Consider the following 7,552-nt stretch of genomic DNA (forward strand, 5'->3'; position numbering starts at 1 on the left):
CAAGTGAGATACAATATATGTATGGCATCCACGTTGAGCTCCAGGTAGAGTCGGACAAGGTCCATGTACGGTGGATATGAGGTATGCGACGATGGCGATGTTGGTAAGGTGAAGTGCATTGGTGGTGAGGTGTTATGCATCAATGGCAGTGAGGTTTGCGATGAGTGAGTGTGGTGGGAGAAATTGGAGAAAATTAGGGTTTAGAAGAAGTACTTTGATTAGGAACATTGTGTTGGGGTCTTTGTGGGAGGACTGAATGCGATTCGGGAAAATGAATTTAGAAAATTCTAGCAGAAATTTTGGGAAGGGGGAAAGAAATTTGATAAAAAAAAGTTTTGGAAATTTAGACAACAACTTTGTCAGAATTTGAAAATTATAAGTTGTGAGAAATTTTGAAAAACATAAAAAATAATTATTTACTATAAAGTTATAAAATGACATTCTTAAATGTCATAATTTTCAATAATAGTATGATATTTAATAATACGACAATTATAAACATCATATATTGCATGAAAATTATGACAGTTCTATAAACGCCATATTATATTGTAAAAAGCAACATTTTAAAATAAATGTCATATTAAAAATGCCACAATATACACGATTTTTTGTAGTGTCATTGAATTCAATGTTTTAGATTAGAGATATTGAAACAAAGATTAGACCTATTCACCTAACATTCAAGTTCTCATTTATGGTTTAAACCAATATTTTTCTAATTTTTTTTATTCAAACTTTTGTGTTACTATTTTCTAGTTTTCCTTTCATATTCCTTTATATTTTCGTGTCGTGATATCAATTTCTTGTTCACACAAATTCTCTTTTGTTGTCAAAATCTTGTTCATGATACTTGGTTCATAATTCTAGATTCCTTCTTTTTCTTGATTTGATTTTTAGATTTAGGATTAGATCAAAAGAGTGCAATGTCACCCTTTGATTCAATAGGTTCTCATGAAATGAAGTGGATCTAAGAATCTAAATTTATAGAACAAAACCCATGATTCTAAGTTTTGCCTTCAAAAATCCATTTTCACTACCTCACAATCCAAATGATGATTTTTAGTTTTGAAATTTTCTCACTATTTTTTGTGTATTCATATGACTTTAGACATGTTCTAATTCTTAGATTTCGGCTTTGAACTCAAAATCCCTAAAAATCTAAAAACTTAGGTAATGTAATTATGTTTCTTGCTCTTTGTTCTTGAACTTGCTTTAATCCTTGATTTTTGCATTTCAACAAATTTTCTATGATTCTTTGCATTTCAACATGTTTGTTCAATGTATAGGATCATGTTTGAGTCATCAATTACCTCATTCCATGCATTTTACAAGTGTGGACCCATTGAGTATATTCTAGGTTTTTTGATCTAACTTAAATAGGGCATTTTATTCTGCATCAATCCTTTCGGTAAATTCTTTGTTTCGATAGTCCATTAGCATCATATTACACATGTTTAAATGATAAAATCATGCATTTATGCACAACTGCATGTTAATAGCATTTATTAAATTCTTCATAAAACTAGCATAGTTTTCTTTGCTCCCAAGTTTGATTTAATGAGTGATTTTCTATTTTGGTGATTTTTGGACAATTTTGATCATTCATATTGCATACCTTAGCAAATTAAAACTTGTCAGGATAGTGAAACTATTTCAAAAGCATTAGGTTGTGAAAAAAAAATTACAAACATCATCCACTATGAATTTTGGAATGTTGAGAACATGTCTTGGAAAACTAAAATGTAGGAAACATTTCTCGTGGTATGTTTTATGTGCAAAATTACAAAATCTTCTAGTGTAATTTTTTGTAGAAAAAACTGCAAATCATTTATTTTTTAGTGGATAGAATTACAAATCATCCTCATGCAATTTCTTTTTATCAAAAAAACTATAAACATAACTAGTACAAAATTGTAAATCGTACTTATACAAGTTTTTTGTGAAAAATACTACAAACCTAAGATGCAATTATTTTTAGACAAAACTGCAAATTTATCTCATGCAACTTTTTTACGAATAAAAATATACATCATTCTTTATTTTGTTGACAAAATTGTAAACCCTCATTGTGCAATTGTTTATGGACAAAATTGTAAATCTTGCTTGTTTTTGTCTACAAAATTGTAAACTCTTCTTGTGCAATCAAACATTTTTCTATGTGTGAAAATTTGAATACCCAACAAGATGTTTTTATCAATGATATTGGGAGAGGTAACAATATCTCAAACATTATCCACATATGTTGGAAGATAAGTGATGACAACCAAATGTTTGGTAGTTATACAAAGTGTTGTAGTAGCTGAAAAAATCACGAACCAAAAGGACTTCCTAAGGCGTGAAGATTCACTACCCTTAAGGATTTATCCACGGTGTATTGTGCAAGCCCCCTAAGATACAACATGAACTTCTTGGAATTTTTTGAAGATCTCATAACTAGCAAAATAACTCTTAAAGAGAGTAAATAAATAAACCCAAAATGAGAGAAGAAATATAAGAAAGAAAGGAGGAGAGAACTAGAGAGAATGAATGAGAGCATGGAAGTGTGTTTTGAGGGAGAAGTATATGCTCTATTTATAGATGGTGGATGGGGGCATAAATGGGTCAAAATTCATGGCCTGCGAAAGAAAAAAAACCAAAACAATCCCACCGTTAAAATATATGGTTGCAATAGTGCACCATATTTGCATCCGAAATTAAGGGAGAAAATCACGTTCTCGGTGCAACAGCTTTTGCAATATATTGCTATATATATAACAATCCCCATGTAAGGCCCCTTTTATTTTTGTCATCTTAATCTTTAGGGCTGCCCTGCAGCAGTGGGCCTAAATGGCTGGCCCATGATATAAGAACCCTTCGTGTTGCCCTAATTCCCCATTTCATTCACTTTCAGAAAAGAACCAGCCGTCATCCCCTTGCTCTCACGTGACGCTCTGCTAGGGTTAGGGTTCTGCCGTCTCCGAGCTAGTTCGAGGTTGTTTCCTACTCCATGTAAGTGTTGTGGCAGGCCCATACTTGTTTCTTTTGCTCATTCCGTTCTTTTCCCAGATAGGGTTCCTAGTGACCATATTGTGCTTCTGTTCAGCCACCTTTTCAGCTCTTACGTTCGCTCTTTTAGTCGCTGTGCTCGTGTGTTCGGTATAAAAGGCGCGTCGGGTCTTTTGCTAGCTCATTCCCAGGTAAGGGAAGCTAGAACCCTCTTGTTGGCTTGGTCTGAGTTGCTGTTTTATGTGCTTAGTGACTTCTTTGTGGTTGCCTGTTAATATGGATGCATGATGCGATGGGATTATTGTTTATGGTATGTATTCACATCTGTTGCAGGAAAACAGTGGCGGGCTCTGTTAAACTCGCCCAAGCGAGCTAGTCTCGCCTAAGCGAGATTAACAGAGGCTCGCCTAAGCATTTCTCCACGAATGGTCGCCCAGGCGACCTGCTGTGGCTTTTGAGCGAGCAGGCAACTCGCCCAGGCGAGAGGGATCTCGCTTAAGCGAGATCCCACGTTGCCCACACACTTGTTTTTGTGCTCTCGCCTAGGCGAGGGGGAGGCTCGCCTGAGCGAGCACGTCTCGCCTGAGCGAGACCCCTCAGCCTGAGCGAGGTGCTGGGCGAGACTGTGCTGTGTTGGAATGTCTATTGGTCCCTGAATGATTTGTTTTGGTTGAGTATGATTGTATGAGGAGTGATCTGTATATATAATGGAACATGAAGTATATTTTTGACATGATTCATGAATTTGTGGATGAGGAGTTGGTATGAGACTTAGCATGCGAAATGAACGTGTGGTTTGAAATCTAAGGAACATGGTATTGACATGAGTTTTGCATGAGATTGTATTGAGAGGGTTGGTATGAAAAAAAAGGCATGATAACGATATGAATTGGAAGACCTTGGTACATGAATGGTTCATGATAAGATGAAGTGTGTTGAGCCTGGAACATGAAAGGCGTTGACTTAAAGGTCGGTCTCATTAACATATAAATGCGTGGTGAATATCATTTTGGTTGTGCGGTAGTGTCCTGTATGTGTCAGTGCATAAGTCCTTGGGGTCTCTAGGTGAGACTTTCGGGGTTGCGCTTCAGTGGTCGGGACGTAATCCCATGGCCCCTGTTAGTGGGTGTCCATGGTGGTGCCCCATCTGTATAACTAAGTAAGGATTCAAGGTAAGGACTGCATCCTGACACTCTAAGGGGCCAATTAGTCTCACTTAGAGCGGACTGACTCCTGTGGTGAGTGTAGCAGGAGGCCTGAAACTCATTAAGGGCTAACCTTGTGGTGAGGGAGATTTGATTCATCGTAACACTTGTAACATATGGCTCAGGATCGAGCAGCTCAGGGTCGAGCAGAGGTATCCACCACAAGTGCAAGCATCCGCTGAATCCGACTAAGTTATACGTATCCGGATGAGTCGAGTCGAGTCATAGTGTATTGATTGAAGAGTCTTAACATGTTTGGTTGTTATATGGGTATGAGATGATGAAATATAATTGACGGTGTGATGAATATGTTGTTTGGCTCTAGCTTACCCTGTTTGTTGTATGGTTGCCTTGTATGTGGTTCTTCTTTCTTGCGATGATCATCGACTTGGTTGATGGGAGCAGATGGGCGAGTTTCTCGTGGTCAGCAAGGGAATGGCGATTCAGCAGCTTAGCCATCTGGACTGGAGACATTTTATTCATGTTTTGCTTTAGGGCTACGGCCTCTGTATTACCTTATGATTTCTTACTCTACACTCTTTGTTAGATTGGTATCTGTTTTATGTCGGCACCGTGGTGCCAGGTTGTAGGGGTTGCGTTAAGGACCCCAAGATTACGCTGCTATACTTTATATCGTGACGTTTTCTTTAATTTCGTTTAATAATTAAATGGGACGTTACACCCCACATATTTCAAAAGATAAGAGATAGAAAGAAGAAAAGAGAAAATCCTGGGTTTCACATAGGCTGTAATGCATCAGAGCTGATATAGCAAGCTATATGAACCAATCTTTAGATTGGGAAACTTAACACACAGTGTAGTTAGTATAGCAAACTATATGAACCAAGGACACTTGATGTGTGTTAGCGGTGTATCAATCATAACACACCCCCGCAATTCTTTGTTGTTATCATTGTGTTGTGCTTACTAGGCCATGCACGTGCCCGATGTTCATGAGTGCTCTCGAGATCATGCCAAAATCTCATACAAGCGACCCCACTTGACACTCATATAGGTGATTTCATCAAATGTATGCTACAAATCATACACCACCCGTAAGGGATATGAAAATCATTAAAAATTTGCTTAAATTAAAATTCTCACACCACATAGAATTTTAATTACAAAGTTTAAACTCTCAATATTGAAGTCTCTAGCACTTTCACACACCAAAGGAATGGACAATATTGATTTAAAATCAATTTAGTGTTATTAGAACTAACAAGTGACTTGTTTTTACCCATATGAACGTTATTCATGGGATCTCCAATCATAAAGGTTGGGTTACCATCACTTGTTTGTTTGCAAGTGGCTTAAGTCCCATTCCCCTCGATGTTTCTAAAATCATATTTCTTCCTAAGGGTTTAGTCAGAGGATCTGCTAGATTTTGTTCTGACCTCACATAATCAGTGGAAATAATTCCACTCTTTAGCAGCTGCTTAACTAGATTATGTCTTAATTGAATATGTTTGTTCTTCTCATTGTAGTTCTTATTTTTAGCTATAGCTATTGCTAATTGGCAATCACAATGAATTGAAATAGATGGGGTTGGTTTCATTCCTAGAGGAATGTTTGCTAAGAAGTTTTTCAACCACTCAGCCTCACTACCAGCCGTTTCGAGAGCAACAAACTCAGATTCCATTGTTGATCTTGCAATAATTGTTTGTCTAGCTAATCTTCATGTAATCGCACCACCCCTAAATGTGAATACATAACCACTAGTGGATTTTGTCTCATCTTAATCAGAGATCCAATTAGCATCATTGTACCCTTCTAGTACAACAAGAAATCCACTATATTCAATGGCATAATCCATTGAACCTCGTAAGTATTTCATAAGTCTTGCAAGTGCATGCCAATGTTCCTGATTAGGACATTGAGTGTACCTACCTAGTCTACATACTGCATAAGCAATATCAGGTCTTGAAAAGCTCATTAAGTGTAGTAAGTTCCCAATTATGTGGACATACTGAGGTTGAGAAACAAATTCTCCTCTAATTTTCATTAGTTTAGAGTTAACATCATAAGGGGTACTCACTGGTTTAAACTCATAATATCCAAACCTCCTAAGAAGTTTCTCAATGTATTGTTCTTGGGATAGTAATATACTATCTCCCTTCCTTATGATTCTAAAACCTAAAATCACATTGGCTTCACGCATGTCTTTCATTTCAAAATTAGATCCTAGAAACAATTTAGTTCTAGAAACTATATCAATGCATGTACCAAATATTAACATGTCATCCGCATACAAACACATAATGACACATTCACCATTTTCAGATTTAGAATACACACACTTATCAACATCATTAGGTAAGAAACCATCACATAGTAAGACATTATCTAGTTTTTCATGCCACTGTTTAGGTGCTTGTTTTAACCCATACAAGGATTTTAAAAGCTTGCATACCTTATTTTCTTGACCAGGGACAACACACCCCTCAAGTTGAGTCAAATAGATTTCCTCCTCTAAATCACCATTTAGAAAAGTAGTCTTAACATCCATTTGATGTATCACTAGCTTATTGGTAGTTGGGCTAAGAAAACTCGAATTGAGGAAATCCTAGTCATAAGGGCAAAGGTGTCATATGTTGGGATTTTGAGTAAAACCTTTTGCTACTAACCTTGCTTTATACTTATCTATGGATCCATCTGGGTGATACTTTTTCTTAAAGATCCACTTACAACCAATGGTTTTTGCTCCTTTAGGCAAATCTACTAAGGTCCAAGTATTACTTTTCTGAATTGATTCAATGGCATTATCCCACTATTTTGCATCAGGAACTCTTGTAGCCTCTAGAAAGCTTGTTGGATTATTTTCAACTAGATGGGTATAAAAGTCATCTCCAAAAGAAGTTTCCTTCCTTTGTCTTTTACTTCTTCTCAAAACTTCACACATGGCATAATTATTATTATCTATAGACTGTTCAGGTGTCTCGCTAACCTTTAAAGGAAATATATGTTCAAAGAACTCAACATTTTTGGTCTCCACAATAGTATTATGTTCAATTACATCACTTTTAAGAACAAGAAACCTATAGGCAGCACTATGTTCAACATAGCCTAAAAACATACAATTAGAGGTTTTATAGGCTATTTTTCCTTTCTTAGGATCGGGTAACATTACCTTAGCTAGGCACCCCCACACTCTTAGATATTTAAGATTAGGTTGATAACCTCTCCACAACTCATAAGGTGTTTTACTAGTTTTCTTATGAGGTATTCTATTTTGTAAAAAACATGTAGTAGGAAGGGCTTCTCCTTATAGGTTATCAGGTGCACTAGAACTAATAAGCATGGCATTCATCATTTCCTTAAGAGTTATATTCTTTCTCTCAGCTACTCCATTAAACTCA

Source organism: Vigna unguiculata, chromosome 8 (assembly GCF_004118075.2).
Source record: "Vigna unguiculata cultivar IT97K-499-35 chromosome 8, ASM411807v1, whole genome shotgun sequence".
Classification (NCBI taxonomy): domain Eukaryota; kingdom Viridiplantae; phylum Streptophyta; class Magnoliopsida; order Fabales; family Fabaceae; genus Vigna; species Vigna unguiculata.